Source organism: Coenobita brevimanus, chromosome 55, assembly GCF_032717465.1.
Source record: "Coenobita brevimanus isolate Jiangsu-jjx chromosome 55, ASM3271746v2, whole genome shotgun sequence".
Lineage (NCBI taxonomy): Eukaryota > Metazoa > Arthropoda > Malacostraca > Decapoda > Coenobitidae > Coenobita > Coenobita brevimanus.
The window spans coordinates 49,589,177-49,613,176 of NC_137008.1; the positions used below are offsets into that span (position 1 = coordinate 49,589,177).

General features: G+C 43.2%; 1 protein-coding gene across 1 annotated transcript in view; it reads right to left on the reverse strand.

Annotated features, from left to right (window-relative positions):
• Plc21C (Phospholipase C at 21C) overlaps nt 1-24,000 on the reverse strand; it is a 739,135-nt gene that overhangs the window by 626,839 nt on the left and 88,296 nt on the right. The window lies entirely within an intron of this gene.

Sequence of the window (24,000 nt, forward strand, 5' to 3'; positions counted from 1 at the left end):
AGGAGCAGTGGCCATTGAAGCAGCGACAGATGAGAGATAAAGATGCAACAGTACGGCTACGAGACAGGTTGAAGGGAGCCCGCAAGAGGAGGAGAATTTATGAGACGAAAAGCCTTTGAATCCACCCTGTTGAAAAGAGCTGTGTGTGGGGAGCCTCCCCACACATAAGAGTTGTACTTTACACAGGGGAGAATAAAACCCGTATATACAGTCAACAACTGTGCTGGGATAAAGAAGGTATGGGGTCGGCTTCGCACACCCAATCTATTGGAAGCAGATTTTACAAGTAATGTAATATGATCTTGCCAAGATAAATCCCCAGAGAATAACCCGAGTATGTTTAGAGATGATGCAGGATTGAGCTGGATATTGTTAAAATTTAAGAGGGTACTCCTATGGAAGACCTACCCACCAAATTTGGTCCAAATCTGTTAGTTTTTTTTTTTTTTTTTTTTTTTTTTTTTTTTTTTAAGTAATCCTGATTACAAACAAACAAATACACAAGGGTGAAACCATACTCTCGGAGAGAACAACCATCATCATCATCATCCAAGCAACTTACTGATCCAAATTAGCAAGTATAAAAAAAAGTAATAAAACAGTCAACATCACCACTGCTGTCACAAACAGCCATAGAATAATAACAGTAATAATAACACTAACCATCATCATATTAAACCAAGCAACTGAAAGACCCCAAGCAAAAAACACGCACATAAGCAATGAACAACAGGGACAATAACGCGACCTGATAATAGTAAAAATAATCGTAGAAATCATTATCAGCATCATATATTCGGCTCGATAGTAATAAATAATAATAATAATAATAATAATAATAATAATAATAATAATAATAATAATTTTCATTTCATTCATTCATCATCCAATCCTACGTTGTCCCATGAGAAGCGTGGAAGCCCGGGGCTAGGCAAGCTGGTCCTGACATTTAAGATGAGAGTGACCAGCCTTACTAATCCCTGGGTGACATTACGTGAGCAATAAACTCCAACCAGCCCTTGGATATAAACCTTCTCCGGCTCAATCCAATTGGAGCGCAGCAATTACCCACTAAACCACCAGGCGCCAAAATTTGGTTATATGGTTACCACCCAGCGCAGTAAATTGTTTCCTGGTGTACAGGAAACCATTTGGCTTGTTACTCAGTGTAGTCACCCACAGGCATAAGGAAGAGGAATGAATTAAAGAAAAACAGATGAGGGACTGTAAAATCGCCGGTAGGCAAAAGGAGGAAAGAATGAAGGAAAGAAAGACAGAAGAGGATGGAAGGAAAGAAGGATGGAGGAGAAGAAAGGGCAGACACCCAAGACCAGCACTACATTGAGTAAGTGGGTGGTGAGTGCCCCCACCTACCACATAATAATAATAATAATAATAATAATAATAATAATAGTAACTGGAATGGCACTCAGTAGACCGCATACCTCCGCCAATGCCCTATCTCGGAATGTTAAAGAAAGTGAAAAAAAAAAAAAAAAATCCTGGATCCGCACCATTTACCGGATCCGCACCAAAATTTAATGGCATATATTCTAGGCCAAGGCCCATTCTTCTGCCAAGTTTCGTGGAAATCCGTCCAGTAGTTTTTGTGTAATTTTGCTCACAAACCAACTAACCAACAAACAAACGGACAGGGGTGAAAACATAACCTCCTTGGCGGAGGTAATAATAATAATAATAATAACTAGTATGGCACTCAGTCGAGAGCATACCTCCGCCAACGCCATATCTCGCAATGTTAGAGAGAAAAAAAAAAAAAAAATCCTGCATCCGCACCTTTATCCGGATCCGCACCAAAATTTAATGGAGTATATTCTGGGCCAAGGCCCACCCATTCTTCTATCAAGTTTCGTGGAAATCCGTCCAGTAGTTTTTGTGTAATCTTGCTCACACCCAACCAACCAACAAACAAACGGACAGGGGTGAAAACATAACCTCCTTGGCGGAGGTAATAACAACTGGAAAGCACTCAAGGAGCGCATACCTCCGCCAAGGCCATTGCCAGTAAATAGGATCCGGATCAGGATCTGTGATTTTGTATGGAATACAAAATCACAGATCCTCGTGCTACACGAGCATCTGGTAGCGCTCATGATCATTGGAATGTCACTCAGCCATATTGCAGAACTTCTGCTATCAGAATTTTTTCAATCCACGAACTGCATCTCTCTGGAACTTGCTTCCCCAGAATTGTTTCCCTCCAAACTTCAACCCACAACTGTTCACGTCTGTTACAGATATTTTATGAACAGAGGACATCAGTAATCTGATGTATGGATTATTATTTTTTTATTCGTTTTTCCTTCCTATGTAAAAAAAAAAAAAAAAAAAAAAAGATACGGATCTGCCCCCAAATTTAATTCTTTCTTGGCCCATGGCCCACTCTTCCACAAAATTGTATTGAAATTCATTGAGAACTTCTGGAGGTATCGTGTGGACAAACATAGATGAATACAAACTCTCCACTAACTTCGTTGGCGGAGGTAATAATAAACTGATATCCGTCGGTCAGGTAGCCACATTTCTCAAGCTTAAGAGAAAACCTAAATAATGATGATGATTAACGAAGCTGTTGACTGAATTCATAGCATAGCCAAATTAAAATTTAAAAGAAACATTTGCTGAGCTTCCATTATTTAGGTCAGTCTAAAAAATAAAAAATAAACAGTAGTAGTAACAGTAGTAGTAGTAGTAGTGGGCGAGTGGTTAGAGGGGTGGTCTGTTAAGTGACGCGAGTTCGATCCCCGGCTAACACAGGAATCCGATGAAGTGAGCTTCGTTAAAACAGACTTCCACATGACCCACCCACACGTCATAAAAACACCCCTGCTAATATCAATACACCAGTCCTGTCTGAGACAGTCTTAGTATGCATTAAACATGGACTAAGGGTGTTTCTGCCAAAGTGGTGACGTAAAAGAGGAGGACTGATGGTCCTCAAAGAACGCGCCGTTAAGCCTATGCCCAGAGTGGAACACACAAAATAAGCAGTATCTGTTGTGGAAGAAGCGAAAACATACCGAGGGAGGAGGAAATCTAATGAAAAAAAAATAAATAAATAAAAAGACATCTGACAAAAGTCTGGCTAAGTCTTGAAAATGACTGGCAAGGAAAATGAATGAATATAAACCGGAATCTCTCTCTCTCTCTCAACTTAAGGTAATCCACAACAAGCGGTTCTCTTAACACTCCTCAAGCTTCCCTCACTCCTTTCCTCATTGCTATCCTTACTCCTTCCTTTGCTCCTTCTCCTCTCCCTTCATTCGTTACTCCTTTCTCCCTTCCATCCTTCCTTAATGCCTTTTTTCCTTCTTTCCTTCACTCTCCTTCATTCATTCCTTTCCTTTTTCGTACTTTTTGACCTACCTTCATTTTCTCTCTATTTTCTTTCTTCCATCCACCTTGTTTCTTCTTTCTTTTCTGTCTTACCTCATATCTATCCATTCTTCATCCTTTCTTCTTTCTTATTCCTATCTTGTCTCCTTCCTTTATTCTCTCTCGCTCCCTCCTTCCTTCTTTTCCTCTCTCTCGTTGCTTCCCTCCCTCCTTCCTTTCGTTTGCTCTTCTCCTTCCGCCTGCCCTACTTTCATTCATCTCATATTAAGTCCATCTTCATTTTCTTTCTTATTTTTTCTACTTTCGGTCCTTTCCTCCTTTCTTCTCTCCAGTCTGTCCTACTTTCCTTTCTTCCTTTTTCCTTCTCTCGCTCTTCCTACTTTTTTTTTCTTTACCCTCATTTGATCCTCCTCTCCATCCATCCTTTATTTTCCTTCGTCCCTCTCCTTCACTCTTTCCTTCTTTTCACCATTTTTCATTTCCCTCTTCTTATCCTCTCTCATTTACTCCTTTCTTCTTTCCTTCTCGCTAACCATCCTCCTTTCTTCCTTTTCCTCTCCCCTCTCCTCCCTAATTTCTCTCCTTGACTCCCTCCTTCTTCCCAGCTCTCATTCAAAGACTACAGTTTGGAAAAGAGAACAGAAGAGGATAGGAGTGGAAAAAGGAACGAAGGAAACGGAATGAAATGATGAGATACAGAGATGAAAGAATTAAGGTTATGAAGAAAATGAGAAAAAAAATAAAGGGAAAAAAAATAAGAGGAAGAACTATGGTCGGGGAAAATCGAAGAATGATTCTGAGTAAAGGAACGAGTGGTGGTGGAGGAGGAGGAGGAGGAGGAGGAGTAAAACCAATATGGGGAAGAAATGATGAGCAATGGGGAAGGAAAGGAGATGAACAATGAGATGGGATGGGGTGAGGGAGGGAGGGAAATGGAAGTGATTTATAAGGGAGCAGAGGAAGGAGAGAGGGATGGAGGGAGGGAGGGAGAAAAGCTGTGGAGATGGAGAGAAGGTGGGAAGGGAAAGAGTGAAACACGTGCAGAGAAATATGGATGAAAGTGTAGGGATCGTGAGAAAGAAGGAGAGGGGGAGCGAGAAAGGGAAAACTTAGCGGTGAAGAGGGGAGGAATGAGGGTGAAAAATAACAGAGAGGAAGACAGGGAGGGAAAGACAGTATAAATGAGGAAGGGATGGTTAAAGGAGAGAAGACGTTGGGATGGATACAAGAAAATATGGCCATAGTGTAACACGTGTACAAGAAAGAAGAAGGAAGAACAGAAGAAAAGATGGACGACATGAATGAATGAATGAGTGAATGGATAGATGGATGAATGAATGAATGATGGAGGGAAGGAAGCAAGGAAGGAAGGAAGAAGCGGAAGAAGGGAGGGAGGGAGGTAAGAGAGGGTAAGGGAGGTGAGGTGCGGGAGGTACAATAGGTGTTGTTCTACCCCGACTACACTAATGGAGGGGGTATTGTTATCAGTGCTATTGTTATCACTTACCCCCCTCTCTCCCTTACCCTCGCCCTCTCCCTCTCCCTCACCTCACCTCACCTCACCTCTCTCTCTCTCTCTCTCTCTCTCTCTAGCTTACACACACACACACACACACACACACACATACAAGTGTGTGTGTGTGTGTGTGTGTGTGTGTGTGTGTGTGTGTGTGTGTGTGTGTGTATAATATATATATATATATATATATATATATATATATATATATATATATATACTGTATATATATATAATCCTTCGTTGTTCCTCCCTCTGAACTCCATCCTCTCCTCTCCCTCCCTGTCTCCTCTCAGTTTCGTCTCTGCTCCACCTTTTCTCCTCATGGTCCCTTACCTCTCCCTACCCCCTTAATCCCCCTCCCTCATCTCCCTCCTGCTTCACTATCGTTGCCTTAGCCTCATAAAATAGATATCACAGTCACAGCTTATCCTAACACAGACAGTCTCGTAACGACCAACACTTTTTTTTTTATATCTAAATCTGTACTCTCTTCTTCCTCCACCTCCTGCCTTCTCAGTTCCTTCCCTTCCCTCTCTTTACCGCTCCTCTCTCTCTTTTCCTCCTCCCCTCAGCTTTCCTTAGCTTCTTATTTCTTCTCCCTTCCTCCTTCCCTTAAATCTTCTTATTCCCACCCACTCCCTTCTAAATCCCCTTCTCTCCATGTATTTTTTTCTCCCTCTCCTTCCCACCTTCCTTCCTACCACCTTCCATCTCTTATTCTCTCTCCCTCCTTCCACCTCCTTTTGCCTCCCTCCCTCTCACCATTTTCTAGTTTCTTTTTCTCCTTAGTCCCCCTTCCCTCCTCATTCTCATCCCCCTCCCCACCTCAATATCTCTGCTTACTACTTTCTAACGTCTCCTTCCTCCACCTCCGTCTTCCTCCCTCTTGCTTTGCTATCCTTGTCTCAGATTTACACAACAGAAACCTTACTTATAACCTACTCTATTACCAGCAACCCTGAATGGATCAATAGTTGTTATTTTTTGCTCCCTTTCGCACTCTTTAAACTCTCCTTATCTCCGCCTACCTTCCTCGCCTCCACTTCTCTCTTCCCCTCCCCACATCCTCCCTCTCCTCGATCTCGTCTCTTCCTCATTCCTCACCATTTTCTTAGTCTGACTCTACCCTAACCTTCTCTTCCCCTTTTCTCCTCATCTGCAGATAGCTGCTCCCCTTAATACGTATGGAGAGAGGATAACTGCAGTAGGTCAGTTGGCCCATGCTAGGCAGCTCCTAAAGGAGCAATTGATTACTAGAATGAGACGGGGATAGCAAAGAAGGCGGCTCTCCCCCACCCTCCAAACCCTCCAGCCGAAGCCGGAAGGAAAGATTCAGAAGGAACACCAGGCAGTATAGAAAACTGACGTGGACATTTTATAGGAAAGTGTGAAAGGAGAAAAAGTATACTCCATGCCTCAACCCCCTCTCTTCTTTCTTCCCCTCCTCTCCCTTTAAATTCTTCTCCTCCCTTCTCTCCCCTCCCTTACCCCTCCTTCGCTTTCCTTTCCTTTAAACTCCTTTTTTCCTCATCCCCCCCTCCTCTTAAGTCCCCACTCTTTCCTCCTCCGCGTCTACCCCCTCTTTCTCCCCTCACCACCTTCATAATCCCTTCCCTCTCCTCTCTCACGTTTTCTCGAATTCCAAATTCCATTACCATCCTCCCCTCCTCTCTACCTTCACCGCTACCCCCTATTCCATACCTCCCCTTTCTTCCCCTCATCTTTAGCCCCTCCTCCCGCTCCATTACTCCAACCACCTCCCCCTTACCCCCTGCTCCTCTCTTCTTTCTCCACAACTTGTCATGCCTTCTCTCTCACCCCTAATTTACTCTCCTTGCCCTTGTCCTCCGCTTTATCTTTTTCATATGAACAACATACAGAAAAACAATCCGTTAAGCTTAACAAAATGCAGGTTATGAGAGGTCTAATTCAAGTGCCAAAATTTTCAAAGGACACGGTATAGCCATCTGATAAAAACCTCTTAACATGCTGGCTGAATTACATTAAAGGTAAAGGTTATAAAATTAATGATTCCAGTTTGCAGTCTAAGAAAGCAAAACATTTCTTCAGCAGCAAATTTGTAAACATGTGGAAAAAAGTGTCTTCAGAGTTGCAAACTGTGATTCGGGACTTCCTTCCCTTCCCATCTCTCTCTCGTTTGACTTTTCAGATAGCTTTATTCAGTTCTCTCCCCTTTACCTTCCTCCCCTCTCTTTTTCTTTCCCTCTGCTCTCCACTTCTTCCACTGCCCCCTCCAGTCTCTCTTTTCCTTTTTCTTTTTTAACCCCTTTCTCCTCTCTCTTACTATTTCCTCCCTCCTTCATACTTTCTTCCTTCTTTTAATCTCTTCTCTCATCTTCCAGTCTCATCTTTCCCTTCTCTCTCTCCTTTCCTCCTATTTTCTTGCTTGCTTAGTTCTTCCTCTCTTTATAATGTATTTTAACTCCTCGCGTTTCTTCCCTCTATGTCCTTCCTTCCTTCATTTGTTTCTTGCATTACTCCCTCCATTTCTTTTTCCATTCAGCCATTCTTTTATATTTATACAGTTCTCTTCGTTGTTTTTCTTTTTCCCCCTCCACCCTTTTCTTCCAATACATTCTCTTCTTTATTTCTTCTCTCCTTTCCAAACTGTTTCTTTTTGTTTCTCTTTCTCTTTCAATTACGCTATTCCTCCATTTTTCTCTCTTCCTTCTATCTATAGCTTATGTCTTCTTTTCCTTCTTACTCCTGTCTGTCTGTCTATCTATCTGTTATTCTCTCCATCGAGTTCAGTCGATCAATTCATCCATCTATCAATATTCCTTCCTTCCCTTCTTTCTTAGATTTCATCTGTATCTTCCTACTTCTTAATTTTCCTTCACCCATTTTGCTTTCTTTTTCCCGCCTTTCCTCACTACATCCGACTTAGGAGAAGGCGTGAGGGGGAGAGGGAGATGGGGGAGGGTAGGGGGGTAGGGGGGGTAGGGGTGGGTGGGAGGAGTGACCTTATTTCCCCCTATCCTCCCATCCCCACACATGTAAAACTACGACCACCATGAATGCAAAGTGGTGACCTACTTAACTAGACTCGCTGGGTGGCTGTGGTGAGGGAAAGTGGCGAGGAAGTGTGATGAAGGACTGTGGTGAGGAAGTGTGATGAAGGACTGTGGCAAGGGTGGTGGGGAAAGGGGGATGTGGAAAGCGGGTGTGGTGAGGGGGGTATGATGAAGGAGTGAGGTGAGAGTGTGTGATGAGAGCATGTGGTGAGGAAACGTAGTAAGGGAGTGCGGTGAGGGGTGTGTGATAAGGGTGTATAGTGAGGTTGTATAGCGAAGTGGTGTGAGGGAGTGTGGTGAGGGTGTATGATGAGATGCTGTGAGGGAATGTAGTGAAAGTATGTGGTGAAGGAGTGTGTTGAATGTGGAGAGGGAATGGTGAGTGTGTGGTATGGGGATGTGTTAAGGATGTGTGGTAGGGGAGTGTGATGCGATGTGGCGAGGGGATGAGGTAAGCGAGTGGCGTGAGGGGATGTGGTGTGGGGGTATGGTGAGCAATTAAGGTGATGGAGTGTGCTGGATGAGTGTGGTGAGGGGGGTATGGTGAGGGAGTGTGGTGAGGGATGTGGTGATGGAGTGTGCTGGATGGATGTGGTCAGGGGATGTGATGAGGCAGTGTCGTGAGGGGATGTGGTGGGGGAGTGTGGTGGGAGGGGGTGGTGAAATGTGGTAAAGGGGATGTGATGAGGTGGTGTGGTGAGGGGATGTGATGGGGAATTTGGCAGGGGTGTCGTAGGGGGTTGCCGTGAGGGGATGTGATGAGGGGATGTGGCGATTGAGTGTGATGGAAGGATGTGGTGAGGGGATGCGATGAGGTGGTGTGATGTGGGGGTGTGGTGGGGGTGTTTGGTGAAATGTGGTGGGAGGGTATGGTGAAAGGGGTGGTCAGGGGATGTGATGAGGTGGTGTGGTGAGGGTGTGTGATAAGGCAGTGTGGTGGGGGATTTGGTTGGGAAATATCATGGAAGGGTGAATTGAGATGTGGTGATGGAGTGTGCGGGTGTGGTAAGGGAGTGTGGTGAGGCGGTGTTGTGAAGGGGTATGATGCGGCAGTGTGATGAGGCAATATGGTGAGGGGATGTGGTGGGGGAAAGTGGTGGAAGGGTGTGGTGAGGGGATGTGGTGAAGTGCCGTGAGGGGAAGTGGTGATGTGGTGTGAGGGGATGTGGTGAAGAGGCGTGAGGGGATGTGGTGAAATAGTGTGAGGGGATGTGGTGAAGTGGTGTGAGGGGATGTAGTGGGGGAAAGTGGTGGAATGGTGTGGTGAGGGGATGAGGTGAAGTGATGTGAGGGGATGTGGTGGAATGGTGTGGTGAGGGGATGTGGTGAAGTGGTGTGAGGGGAAGAGATGAGATGGTGTGAGAGGTATGATGAGGTGTATGTTGACAGTAGTGAGGGAGGTGTGGTGAGGCAGTGTGGTGAGGGATGTTGTTAGATGATGATGACGAGGTGTGATGGGGGAGTGTGGTGAGGGGGTGTGATAAGAAAGTGGGAAATGAGGGGGTATGGTATGGTGTGGAAGTGGGCGTGTGAGAGTGTGGTGCAGGAGTGTGGTGAGGGGGTGTGGTGAAGGATGAGGTATGGTAAGGGAGTGGGAAATGTGGAGGTGCGGTATAGTTGGGGGAAATGGGAGTGGAGGAGGGTGAGAAGAGATGAGAGGGAGTGCAGTGGAAAGGGGTGACAGTGAGTGCGGTGAGGAGTGAGAGGGAGCGAGTGTGGCGGGGTTAGAGTTGTCATGGGGGTGAAGGGTTTGTGGAGGAAGGAAAAGGGAAGTATGGGAGGAAAGTTGGGAGGATGAGAGTGAGCGACTGTGTGGGGTTAGTAAAAGACGACGGGGGTGGGGGGTGAAGAGTGAAGGGTTGAGGGGGTGGGGTGATGGTAATGGGATGAGAGAGACGGGACACTGAAAAATGGCGGAGGGGACAAGAGGATAGGGAGAGGGGAGTGAGGGAGAGAAGGGGAGTAGAGGGGGAGGGGAAAGGGATAACTGAGGTGGTTAGAGGAGTGAGGCTGGGGAGTGGAGTACGGTGCGGAAGGATGCACACAGTGTGGAGAGGTGAGGGAGGAGTGGAGGAATGTATGGAGAGACAGGAAGGCATGGCTGGGTGTGGAGGGGAATGAGAAGTGGATGGAGAGAGGTGGGTATGAGTGGAGTGAGAAGAGAAAGGGAGCTGAAGGTAGGACTCAGTGAAAGTATAAGTCTGTGATGTGATGCGACATGACATGAGGTGTAATGCGAAGTGACGTGAGATTAAGGGGGTAAAGTCTGATGTGATGTTCGTGGTGTGATGATGAGAAATGAGATGTGCTATGAGGTAAAGTAAAGTGAGGTGGGTAGTGAGAAGAACCGAAATGAGAGAGGTGGTGCGATGTGATGCAGTGTAGGGTGATGTGGTGTGATGATATGCAGTGTAATGGTGTATGACGTGGTATGTGACCTGATGTGGTGTGTGGTGAAGTGAAAGTGGTTAGGTGTGATGTGAGGTGAGATACGGTAAGTAAACTGTGACAAGGTTAGGTGAGGTGAAGTGAGGTGTGAAATTAAAACCATAACAAAACACATTCTCTCTCTCTCTCTCTCTCTCTCATTTCCTACTCCATATCTTTCCCACTCCCCCCTATTTTTTCTCTTCTCTCCATTTCCTCCTTCCCTCCGATTTTTCTCCACCTCCCTCTCACATCTAGGACTATTGATAAACGGTGGGAGGGAGGGAGAGGAGAGGGGGAGAGGGAGAATGAGGTCGAGGGGAGGGAGTCAGGGAAGAAGGAAGGGAAAGAAGGAAAGTGTGTGTGTGTGTGTGTGTGTGTGTGTGTGTGTGTGTGTGTGTGTGTGTGTGTGTGTGTGTAAGCTAAAGAGAGAGAGAGAGAGAGAGGAGGAGGAGGAGGAGGAGGAGGAGGAGGAGGAGGAGGGGAGGAGAGGAGGAGGAGGGGAGGGGGAGGAGGAGGAGGAGGAGGAGGAGAAGAAGAAGCAATGGAGGAAGATAAGAATGGTAAGGAAGAAAAAAAAGAGTAATCTAAAAGAATGGAAAGAAGGAAGGAAACATTAGGAGAAAGACAAAGAGGAGGGAGGAAAGGGGAAGAGGAGGAACAAGGAAAACCAGATTAAGATGACGAAGGAGAGGGGGAGACAATTAACATATATGGGAAGAGGGAAGGAGATGGTTAAAAAAAGAAAATTCATAAAGGCACCACGTAAATGGGAGGAGTACCAATTCATTTAGCCAGAGTAAACCATCTTTATTTCCTTCTGGCAACCTCCTGACGAATTTGCGCAACTTCAAATACATTATTTGTAGTGACGGAGTTAGAAACTGTCTCCATTAACCCCTCCACGACCTGATTTCTACCCCCACACTGAATAACATTGCCTAGAGGAATCACAAATAAAAAAATAACCGTAAGAATGGGTTAACGACGAAAGGAGGAATGGATGAGGGTGAGAGGTTAGGAAAGGAAGAATGTGAAATGATGATGGAGGAGGACAGCACGAGGGAAGTAAAATGGGTAGGAGAAAGAGAAGAAAGGAAAAAAGAAATGCGGGCAAAACACTCAGAAGAGAATATGATACGAAGAGATATAAGAATGAAAAAGGATAGAAGAGAAGAAAGGAGGGGAAAAGGGGGAAAGAAGGAAGAGGAAATATATGAGAGGAAGGGAAGGAAAGATAAAGCAGAAACAGAACGAGGGATGAGAGGTCGATGAAGCAGGAATGAGAAAAGGAGGAAAGATTGGAACTACAAAGAAAGAGAGATGAATAAGGAAGAAGGAGAAGGAAAGAGGATACAGAGAAAAGATAAGGAACACACAAAAATGAGGCAGAAAGAGGAGGGAGGGAAGAGAAGTGGCAAATAAGAGTGAAAGAGTACGACTGGGAAAGGGCAGAGAAAGAAAAAGGAAATGAGGACAATATGAGAATGATAAGAGTGCCAAGTAAAATGGAGCAAAAGTAAAATGAATGGTACGAGACTCTTCTCGGTCGTCTGCTACAGGAAAGGCAATTATATAGTATTTATTGTAAGAGATAAGGAGGGCAATACGAAAGGACTCTCCAACCCACCCCTCTCGCCAAGAAACGTCAGCAGGAGCATGTAACAACCAGAATGCTGTATACTGCAATCATGGCAACTTCAAAGGAAAGGAAGAATGGAAAATCGTTTCTACACTACTAACTTGTATGGAAAAATAACAGTCACAATAAAGTATCAAACAATGCTGGACTGTGTGTGTGTGTGTGTGTGTGTGTGTGTGTGTGTGTGTGTGTGTGTGTGTGTATCTATTTATATAGATAAATAGATACATAGACAGACATAATTTTATATATACAGAGATAGACAGATAGATAATTTTATAACACATTTACAGATAGATAGATAGATAGATAGACATACATATACAGTAGATATATAGATACACACATACACACACACACACACATATACAGTGGAGAGAAAGAGAGAGAGAATATATATATATATATCTTTTGATTATTCCACCGTTAAAGAGTTAAGGCGGGGCGGAGCGGGGAAGGAAAAGTTAGTTACTGATGCCACTTTCTAACCCTTCACTCTGATATGTCATTCTGAGCTGACTTAATCATCTGGTGGCAGTATGGAAATAAAGGTGTCGCTGCATTGAGAGTTAATGCAGACTTCCCAATCCCTTCACTAGAAGGGATCCCTCTTAAGTTGTATATAATCGTCTGACTGGAAAATAGAAATGTCGTCGTACTGGAGGGGCTAAACGTTTGTCCTTTTTCACACTGCCAAAATGTAACGAGGGGGGGGGGGAGAGGAAGGGGGGAAAGAGAGAGGGTGGGAGAGAGAAGAGAGAGGGAAGGAGGGGGAAGAGAGAGGTAGGGAGACAGGAAGTAGGAAGGATACGGGAGAACAAGATGAAATACAGTACAATGGATGTTAGACAAAACAGAAGAAAAGTAGATGGATAAAGAAGGAAAGGAGTTCTACAGGGAACGACAAACGTGGAGGGGAAAAATATGATGAAAGTAACACAAAAGAAGGCAATTTATGACGTGTTAGGTGGTCACACAGCAGTCAGGGCCGGTATTTTCACGGATTTAACAGGACTTGCCAGCATTTATTCCCTGGCGATGTATTCTGCTGAGTAAGGCTTAATATCTTTTCCAATGTGATTTTGTAAACCTGGCAATGACATAGTTTGTATCTACTAAAAATACATGAGAATATCAACACGCAATCCTTTTTGCTACTGCCACCGGACGATTTTGTTCAGTTCAGGAGAGCCCCGTACTAGACACAGAGTGAATGGATGTAATATCTAACCCCTCAATTTCGAAAAGTCAATACTAAACTGAATAAAATCGTCTGCAGGTTGCACGAAATCAATGGAATCAGCTGATGGCAGTGTATTCCTTTCCGCAAACAACCTTGATTTTAAGTATGCAATCAGTATTATCATTACCTTTTGCTGATTTTCACAGTCATATCTATCATTTCACTGTTGCACTGTACTATTATTTTTGTGTACTGTTTCATGTCTCTTCTCGGTGCTCCTCTTACGATGCGATATAATTCCCTTGCGCATACATCAAACGGTCAGAAAAGAATAAAGGTAAAGAAAATAAGGAAGAAGGCTAAAAAAAAAAAAAAAGAAGAAGAAGAAGAAGAGAGCGAAGGAAGAGTAATAAAAAGCCAAAAGAATGGGAAGAGGAAGGAGGGAGAACATGGACGGATTATGAAAAAAAAAAAAAAAAAAAAGGAATGAACGACAAACGATGACGCAAGAGGAGGAAGATATAAAAGATGAAAAAGGGAAAGCGAGGGGGAAGAGACGGACGGAGGAAGGCTGGAGAAAGATGGAATGGGCGATGGAAGAAAAAAAAAAAAAAAAAAAACGGCAAAGGAAAGTAAAAAAAAAAGTATGATGTGGAAAAGATAGAAAAAGGGGGAAAGGATGAAAAAAAAAAAAATGACGGGGAAGGGTAAGAGAAAAAAGAAGGAACACAACATAGTAACTGCTGTCGGTATGAAGATGAAGGAAGAAAAACAGGAAGAAAATGGAAGACAGGAGAATATGGACGGAAAGAAAAAATTAGTATGAGAGAGAAAGGAGGAAAGAAGGAAGAAAGGACGGAAAACGGGAAGAAAAACTGAAAAATATGAAGGGGGAGGAGAGAAGAAAAGAGCTGAAAGAAAAATCAATGTGAAGGAAGATTAGTAATTTGAAAAGAATGGAACAATTTAAGGAGGAAGGTTGGACGAAGGAAAAAGGAGGGTGTACGGGGAAAAACAGGAAATGAAGGAGGAGAAATAATAAAAGTGGAGAAAAAGGAATTCCGGACGACGAAGGTAAACATGGATGGAAACTAAGAAAACATAAAAAACAGAAAAAAGGACAAAGAATGGAGAAAGTTAGAAGATGGGTGGAGGAAGAAGGAAGAGGGAGGGAGGGAGGGCGGGAGGAAATGAAGGAAGGGAGGCAACATGATAACAGCTGTCGATAAGGGGTGCTTTTGTTGGGCCCGCCAGGAAGGGGGAGGAGGCTGGGAATGGGAATGACTTGGAATGGGAATGATGGAATGGGAATGATGGAATGGGAAAAGGCTGGAGATGGAAATGAGAATGGCTGGAAATAATAATGCCAGGAATGGAATGACTAGGAATGTGAATTACTGGAAATTGGACACGAAAGTGATGGGAATGTGAATAGCTCAGAATTGGAATGAAAAAGGAAATGAAGGGAATGGTGCTGGGAATAGGAATACTGAAAAATGGAAGGAAGGGAATGGGAGAGAAGGGGCTGAGAATAGTAATGAAAACGGTTGGGAATGAGAAAGACGGGACGTAAGAGGCTGGGGATGGTCATGGCAAGGAGGGAAAGGAGGGTTGAAAATTGGGCTGGAAATGGGAATAAGCTGAAAATGGGAATGGAAAAGGCTGGGAATGGAAAAAACGAGAGAACTGGAGCTACGAATGAGTGGGAAGGGAATGTGAATACCTGGGAATAGACATGCGAAGAGGAAATGGAGTTCATATGCATACAGGACTGGGAACAGAGCATGGAAAGAAAGGGACTAAGAAGGTTGGGAATGAGAGAGAAAGGGATGGGAGTGGAACAAAAAAGAGTGGGGATGAGATGGCAAGCGACTGGTAACAGCTGACAATGGAAAGAGTGGGAATGGGAAGGATAAGTCTGTCCTCCTCTCACCACTAACCCCGATTTCCCTTAACATTCTCCTCCCATATTCTCCCACTTCCCCCATTTTCCTCAGCAGTCTCATATTGTCCCAGTTGTAAAAGGGAGGAATCAAGTTACTACGCCACAGGAGAAATGTAGTTAGGGGAGGAAGGAGGAGATGGAGGGGAGTGTGACGGAAAAGGAGGGGGTGGGGGTGAATGAATGAATTAGGGAGGAAGGGGTCGGGGATAGTAAAGGCGGGGAGAGCAGCCCGAGGTAAGAAAATTTGGAGCAGCGTAAGGTAAGCAGTCTGGTTTTGGCCGAGAACCATCTGATGTCGACGTCTGCCCTGCTAAAGTCCAACCCGGTGCCTATGGTCGCGTGACACGCTTCACTGGCAACGATGATCGCTTCCTCTAGATATCCATACTGCAAGCCAAGAATCAGTCCCGGGAAGCAGCTCAGCTCCCAAAAGCAGCTCTAAACAATAACATCAAGGATCACTAGCAAGTTTCCCAGATAACTTCCTGGCTTAGGTCAACCCCCTCTTTGGCTCAAGGAACCGGAGACTGCCAGCCATGCTGTCAGTGGACAAGCTGGTTCAAAAAATATACCAGACGGCGATCCTGGCAGAAATCCTCATTGCCTGGTGTCATATCCCTTCTGGGAGGTGATGGTTGTGTCCTGATCATCTGAGTGGTGTGCATCATGGTTCACTGGAACTCAGGTAGCTTGAGTAGCCAAGAGATGACTACGCTGGGCCGTGAGTACAGAGGCCTGATCACAACATCCAAGAACAGAAAGATCTCCTACATGATGCAGCAATATGTGGGATGTGGAGATGCTTTGCTGGGGTACTGGGAAGAGAAAAACAGACTAGGTCTTCCTGCCATGCCTCTTCACGGTATATATATATATATATATATATAAATCAAGGACAAGCTGGTGGTTGACCAAAGTGGTTGACAAAGGTGCCCTCACCAAGTTTATCTGGACTCATATGTCTGAGTCTCGGTGCACCAGAACTGCACTCTGGCCCATGGCTACCCCTGAAGAACTGCACGATGAGGACTGGCACACACCAATTCACCCGAGATTACTGATGTTTCTGGTACTTTAGATGGATCAGGATGTCTTACCAGTTACTTATCATACTACTCAGTCTGTTCATCACTCCCAGAATCTTGGCCAACGTGACAAAGGGGTGAAGCTCCCTGATGCTTCAGTGAGTAGTAACTAATAACTCTGTCAGTACCTGAAGCATGGGCAGCAGTGGAGAACACATACTATAGTAAGGTCTATGCAACTCAGTATCAATATTCCAAAAACCTCAGCACAACATACTGAATTCCTAATTTGTTTGGGGATGGAGTAGAACTCACACAAGGTTTTCTTTCATCTCTCAGCAGTGAACAGGAAGCAAATTAGCTGCCATCTCCTCTGAGCCGTCACCTTGCACACCTCGTTTTGCCAGCGGGAGGCTTTCCCTGGATTCCTGGAGCATGAAGCAGTAGTGATTTAAGTGGAATGACAACAGAAGCAGTGCCTATCCCAGGAAATGAACTACTCCATATTCATTCCAGGGAAAAGTTCATCCCCATACTTCTCTATTTGTTGAAGCTGCTGTAGCTATGACTACAAACGACTACACTCACACAGTGAGTTTCATGGCCTCCACCACAAAATATACCTAACCATGACCACAAACACCTCAATCCTTGTGTGAAGGTACCAGCTGTCCAGAGATCACAGATCTATGGATAGAACACCTGTTTGCATCCCATAACAACTACAATGAGATTTAAATGATGTGGAAGTTCCATCAGAACAACTCCACTCGGTAGTGTGAACCACAGCCATCTTTCACAACAAGCAAGTGCCGGACAAACTGGTGGCGCCCCTCAGCAACGCATGCCTGAGAGACCGTCTGTTTTTCCGTACAGAGGTGTTCCTCCACCTACCCGTGAAATTTTATCCACACCATCCTCATCCAATTGTTCTCCAAGGAGGTAGTCGGGGACCTACCTCTCAGCTGTCATCTTTTCTTACCCAGTCTGTTAAATACCTGCAATGAAACAGTTGTCGCCTTCCTGTGGTAGAGGGGTCAGAGTGTTCCCAGTGAGGAGTTGGTGGCTGCCTTCCTGTCCTGTCTGCTGAAAAAGCGAGGTTGTGTAGCTTGTGCCATCTTGGAGTTCATGGCGACTCCAGCTAAGCTGCTGCAATTTAGACTTGAAATGACTCCAGATATTAGGACGGTTATACTTCTCAAGATTTTTACTCCCCCCCCCCCCAATCAAAGCCACCTTCTCATCTCAAGCCTCTTGGTCACTGGTTATGGTGCTGGATACCTTGCCGCTTCCTCGTAACACAAAGGCTTTGCCGGACATCCTTTTGAACCAAGCAATATTCTTGGTAGCGAGAATTCCACGACTTCCAGTTCAGAGCAATAACCACTATGCCTCTGGTGGTATTAGCTACTTGATACACAAACCTCCAATGCCTCATAGAGTCTCTAGCCCACGTGTGTAAAGCAAGGCCTTCACTGCAACTTGTACCTGTAAGCAAAGGGTCACGAAGAAGATAACAAACAACAAATAATAATTACTGGATGCTTCAGAGTATAGTGCAGATACAGTTGCGAAATGTAAACTCCCAGAAAGTTCATGTCCAAAAGTTCAAAGTTACATAATTTCAATATGAGTGGCTATGCCTGAGATCAATATCAAACTGATCCTGTCCCACCCTACACTTTACCCTAACAGCCTGGCCAGTCACTGAAACAGCCTGCCATCCATGCCTTCGAGGCTCGTATTGTTGTCAGCAATGGAAGTACGGGGAAATTTAGTCGTATTCTCGTTGGCTAAGATTTTGCAATGCCTCTTCCTCGGCGGTTTATTTTGCCAATCATATTCTGGTATTCTCATGTGTATTACTTGTGCAGACAATGTCGATACTGAACGGATTAACATGGCAAATTACATAACGGTGAATATCAACATGCGATATGCTAAATAAATAGCTGAAATATAAGCCTTCTCAGCCAAATGAATACAACTCATTTACCTTAACTACCCCAAGAAGAGGAATGTCTGTGGGTGGAAGGTCTGATAAATTCGGAGAAGAGTCTTGCCCACACACTCTGTAGCCAGTATGTATTCTTTGTCTTTTTTTTTTTTTACTTAATCCAAAAATTTACAAAGCATTCGACGTTGTTTCCAGAGCCTCTGTAGAATTATGATCTCTCACATACAGTACAGTAAGTCCTCGTTGTAAGTCAACTCATTTTACTTTTTTGGTTTGTTTCTTTTGCTATTATGTGCACAATACAATAAAACAGACGTGCAGTTTCTTCCTGTGCATTCAAAGAAAACATGGAAAATGCATATGTAATCCTGTGATAAGCTATGCATGCAAATTTGAAAAAATAAAATAATGTTACTGAGTCATAAATGAAGCGAGTAACCCGAAGTATATGCCACATGATCACAATGGTGGTATACATGAAGGTGTAATATCCCATGCTACACTCAATGAGTCATCTTTGTAGTGGTAGTAGTAGTAGTAAGTAGTGGTAGTAGTAGTAAGTAGTAAGTAGCAGTAGTAGTAGTAGTAATAGTAGTGGTGGTGGTGGTGGTGGTGGTAGCTGTACTGTAGATGTACTATAATATCAAAAATATATTTGCCCTCCTTCCCCTAGTTTGCATCCTTAAGTTTTAAAGAGGGCCGAACCCCCCCTCCCGTCAATATATATATATATATATATATATATATATATATATATATATATATATATATATATATATACATATATTATAATAATAATTGTAGAAAACTTTACAGTGTGGAAGACATTATCAAGGAAGCAGAAGATAAACCTGGGAAGTTTCGTTGAATCCATGAGCTCAGTTTCTCCTGATCATTTTTATTTTCGGGAGGGGGGTTGACCCCCCACCCCAAGAATTACTGGGAGGGAGATGAGTCACGCATTGTACAACATATATTATGATATCAAAGTCATATCTCCCCTCCTTTAACAACGAGAAAATTTTTAATATGGTGGGGGAGCTAACCTCTCTAAAAAAAATCATGGTTTAATAACGATATGCTGTGGAAGAATCTTCGGAGTAACCAGATGAATTCTCTTTTCAAATCCATCAAATAGATTAGGAGGAGTTAAGGCGCCCCCCCCCCACACACACACACAGGCTGAATCTTGTGTAACGGTATAGGGCGGGTTACCAGAAATGATACCATTCTGCTTCGCAGAACTGATAATAGAAAGCTGCCAAACTTTTAAAGTTCTTCAGAAAGTATAAAACTGCTTCACTATTTTCCCTCAATTTACAGAACCAGTTGTAGGCCATGTAAAAGTTGGGCATTCAAAGAAGACATACGTTATCGGGCACAAGAGGTAATACTAATACTCTATTTGCGTAAGTGAATTATGGCCGCATAATGAATGACGTATTCTCGGGAACTCAGACGCCTTTCCGGTGCAGTAGCCTTGTATCTCAGGCTGAGGGCAGGCACAAAGGCCTTAGTTACGGCGAGAAACACGCGGCTATGCACCTCATGACCTCTGCTACTTTACCTGTACCTCGCCCTAAGCAATTAATCTTGCATATAACACTCAGACAGTCTCTTGTATGTCACTCATATACTTATAATATGAACAATTTACATACGTAACATACGGTAGGCTAAAAAGAATACAGTATTAACGTGCTATATGCAGAAATATCGTGGAAAAGATGAAGCGCTAGACAGCATCCTAAGATGACAAGAAAAGGGCTCTGAAAAAGTGTTTGTGTTTATTGTGAGGAGACAAAAGTTTTGGTACGATATGGACCCTCTTCAATTTGTGAGCCTTTTGTTGCCACAGGCTAACTTCTCATCGTTCCCGCCTTTTCTCCCACATTCTTTACACTCTCCCCTAGGGGGAAAAAAAGCAGGGGAAGCGGGGGTCGATGAACCCCAAAACATTAAAGAACATATACATACATACATATATATATATATATATATATATATATATATATATATATATATATATATATATATATATATATACTGTATATCGTAATGATTAATGCTCTCATGATCGGGATAACTATAGTATGCTATTCCAAAATACACCACACAATTTTATTATACTGAGAGTGCCGTACGATCCTGAGTGTCAAGTGTGTCATCTATATCTGTTATATCCGGACAGTTTCCATATCATAAAACGCGGAAAGAATAACGTGTCCTAAGTAGAAAGTAAACTGGCATGGCATGGGGCCTCGGGCGCCTTCTCTTCCGAGACTGGGCCCTCGACGCCTCAGGGTAAAGAGAAATGGCTACAACTTCACTTTGTTGCCGCCAGAGGGCCAATGGAAGACAAACACACCCTAGGGAAGAAATTTAGCATTACCGGTCTGGCGACAGACAGATACACAGTGACAGATAAATGGATACATGGAAGGAACAAAAGACGAAAGAGACAGGTTGAAGGTAAGATAGACGAGATCAAATAACAGAAAAGGATAGAAGTAAAGAGGCGAAAGAGACAGACAGACTGAAGGAAGGCCTAATGAAACAAGTATGCAGTGATAAAATAAAACCGTCTGGCCACTGACGATGGGGGAAATCTTGAACCAATATTCTCTTTCATTAACAGAACGTTAATTCATAGTTTTTATTACGAGAACCTCCTTCTTTATTTCGCACAACTGCCACATGATTTCATTTGGTTAGGTAAGACTCGTGAAGGGGTTAAGGAAGATAGTTTTCTAACACTTCACAAACAGACATGTCCCCCAAAGCAGTACAAAATCACCTATCAATTGCAGGATATAAAAGACGTGTTTGGGCTGACGTCGATATTTCGCTGAGACAGAACTGTAAAATAATTCCACTTAATTAACTTCATTTAATTCCACACACTGGTGTCTACGTAATAATAATAATACCGGTATTGCTACTATTGCTACAACTAATAATGATAATAACAGCCTATTATAATAATAATAATAATAATAATAATAACCTATAATAATAATAATAATAATAACCTATAATAATAATAATAATAATAATAATAGTAACTAATTCGAAGCATCCGCCTCTATTACATTCCACATTTACTTCTAGTCCACGCTTATCACCTTTCATCAGAAATTAAAAAGAAATTTTAAAAATCCTAAGTCGTCCAACTGCACTTCAATCGAGACATTCGCTTCTCATTCTAGCATATCTCCTTCATACTTTTTTTTTTCTTTTTTTTAATCCAAACCTTCGCAAGTCTAATACAATATTTACAGACTCTACCCGCCCTTACCGTATTTAAAATCCCTCAAACGCTCCTAGTAATAAACTTCACTTTACTCGAGACCTAAGAGCTCCTCACAATTTGCTGCAATTAACTAAAAACGCTCTTCCTTTTTAATTAACTTTCACCTCACTCAAACTCTCTTCACTGACAATTCAAGCGCTCTTCACAGTTCATATACATCTACCTCGAGAGCTCTTAATTCATAAATAATTTCATATAACGCGCTATTAATATTTCCACCTAGTCCAAATGCACTTCATTATTCCAGTCAACATAAACGCCCTTCATAAACACTATCTCGTTACATGGCCGTTTCTTCTTTTATTTGTCTGCAATAGTTCGTTATTTATTTATATTTGTTTGCCTTTTTCCGTTCTCTACCAATCTGGTCTCCCTCCAAAACGGGCCCATGTAAGGCAAGACAAAACCAATCTGGGACAAAGTTAGCCGAGCCGAGGATATCACAGCTACGAATGAGCGCGCCGGGTCCCGCCTTAATGGACATTCCTGGGGTTCACTTTCACGCGCCAGTACGGTTAGGAGGCGTTAGATGGCGTGGGGCTGAGCCAAAAATAAACTTCAAGACACTGGACTATTTATTTTTCAGCCGCCAGACGTCCAATCCCAGAGTTCATCAATGTCTCCCAGCCTCGGTCAATCTGAGAAGAGAAAGTTCGGCCAGGTGGTGTCAGATGGTATTAGGGCTGCCAAAACTGAACTTCAAGAAACAAATATATCTACTTTCTACTGCCAGGCGCTCAATTCATCCAGGGCAACGGCGACAGCAACGTCTCCAAGCCTCAGTCTGTGCGGTACGAACGAGCAAGTTCGATCATATGGCGTTTGGTGATGCTGGGGTATGCCACAATAAACACAACTTTTTAATTACGATAAACGGTTATTTTTGTTACCTCCAGACGATAATATTCATCTTATAGGAAAGTCCCTGATACAGGAGGGGTAAGAAAAGCTAAATCTAACTCCTCCAGACCGAAAAATGTATCCTGAGCTGAATGTCATCGTCTTGAGTTAGCAGGTATAATTTATAAAAGACGCCCGCGAGCTGAAAGAGTTCAGGTGAGAAAAAGTCAGGCTATCTTTCTACAAGCTCTCGTCGAATCGCAGATTTCCTCCAGAGTGATAAGGCATTCTTGACCCTGACACTTACAAGCCACTCACAACTTCTCGCCAATCCAAGTAGCTCTCCCCCATGTGCATTCGAGAGCCATAGTTTTTGGTCATCCTCAACCCTTGCCCCTGACTAGAGGAAAGTCGCAGCCAGGGTTTCACTTCCAAGACCTGTTGTTCAGTGTCAACGAGGAAGATGGAAGCTTCGGTAAACTGGATGAGGATCAGTTCGCCATGACACTTCTGGCCATATATGACCGACTACCCGAAGGTGCTGGCAAGCTCTTAGTTTTCCACAGGCATTTTTTAGATGACTACAGTTACTAAATTTGATCCGAGTGTAGTCAGAAGCAAGAACGATGATACACAAGTACTATCTTCATCCACTGGTTAAAAAAAAGAAAAAAAAATTGTCAAACACCTTCCCTCACTCAACTGCAATAAGAACACCCTATATCACGTGCAGTCTGGAGGCCCTGCAAATTATCAACAACAAGGTTTTGGTCAGTATGATATCTTCACTACGACTCCCTTTCAGACGGGCAGGGTCGGGCGGTGGGTAGGCACTAGGGTCCACAAGACTGCCAATACAACTGCTCGGATGTGTGCTACGGATTTGAAAGTATATGAGAGTAATTGTAAATAGGAAGTACGGTGTTCCTCCTATGAAAACAAGTAAACTTATGAATATTCAACTCTCTCTCTCTCTCTCTCCTAATCTAAATACACACGTCTTATACTAACCATAATAAATGTGAAGCAACACTAATGAGGCGAATTAATATTTTTAGAAAAAAAGAACGAATAACAGCCAGTAAGTACCAATACTGACCTCTTCAGTACGATAATGTCATTTTCGTCTTGCCATCCACAATTTAGCTCAGGAGAGATATTCAAACTGAAGGGGTTAGAACTATCCTTCATTAACCATTTCACTACGATGACACTCTCTGAACCGAATCATATGGTAGTGACAAGATTAAAATACGAGTGAGGGTCCCCGGGCTGAAGGGGTTAGCATCAGAGGCAACCCTCTTAGATCCCATGAAATAAAAATGTCCTGCGCCAGCTAAAAAAAAAAAAAAAAAAAAAAAAAAAAAAAAGTATCGCCACCATACTAACACCTTTTTTTTCTTTTGTGTGTAGAAGGGGTGACCTACCTGAATAAAAGTGTGTGGCGTTAACATGAACGAAACTGAGGTACAATGGCGTAAGATAAAGATCATATGATAAATAGAAGGAATATTACATAAAAATTTTAGGAACTATTGAATAAAAGTTAAACAGGATGAATCCGATGCGCAAATAGAGGAGAATGTGTTGAAATCACTAAGTAAACAACTGGAAACTAAATGTGATACTGCGTAAAAATAAAACGCAGCAGGGCATATTGCGCGAAAAAACGCAACGGGAAATATTACGTCGAAATAAAATCAAACACATTGCGTAAAAACATACTTGATACTACGCGAAATATACACGAGGTACTA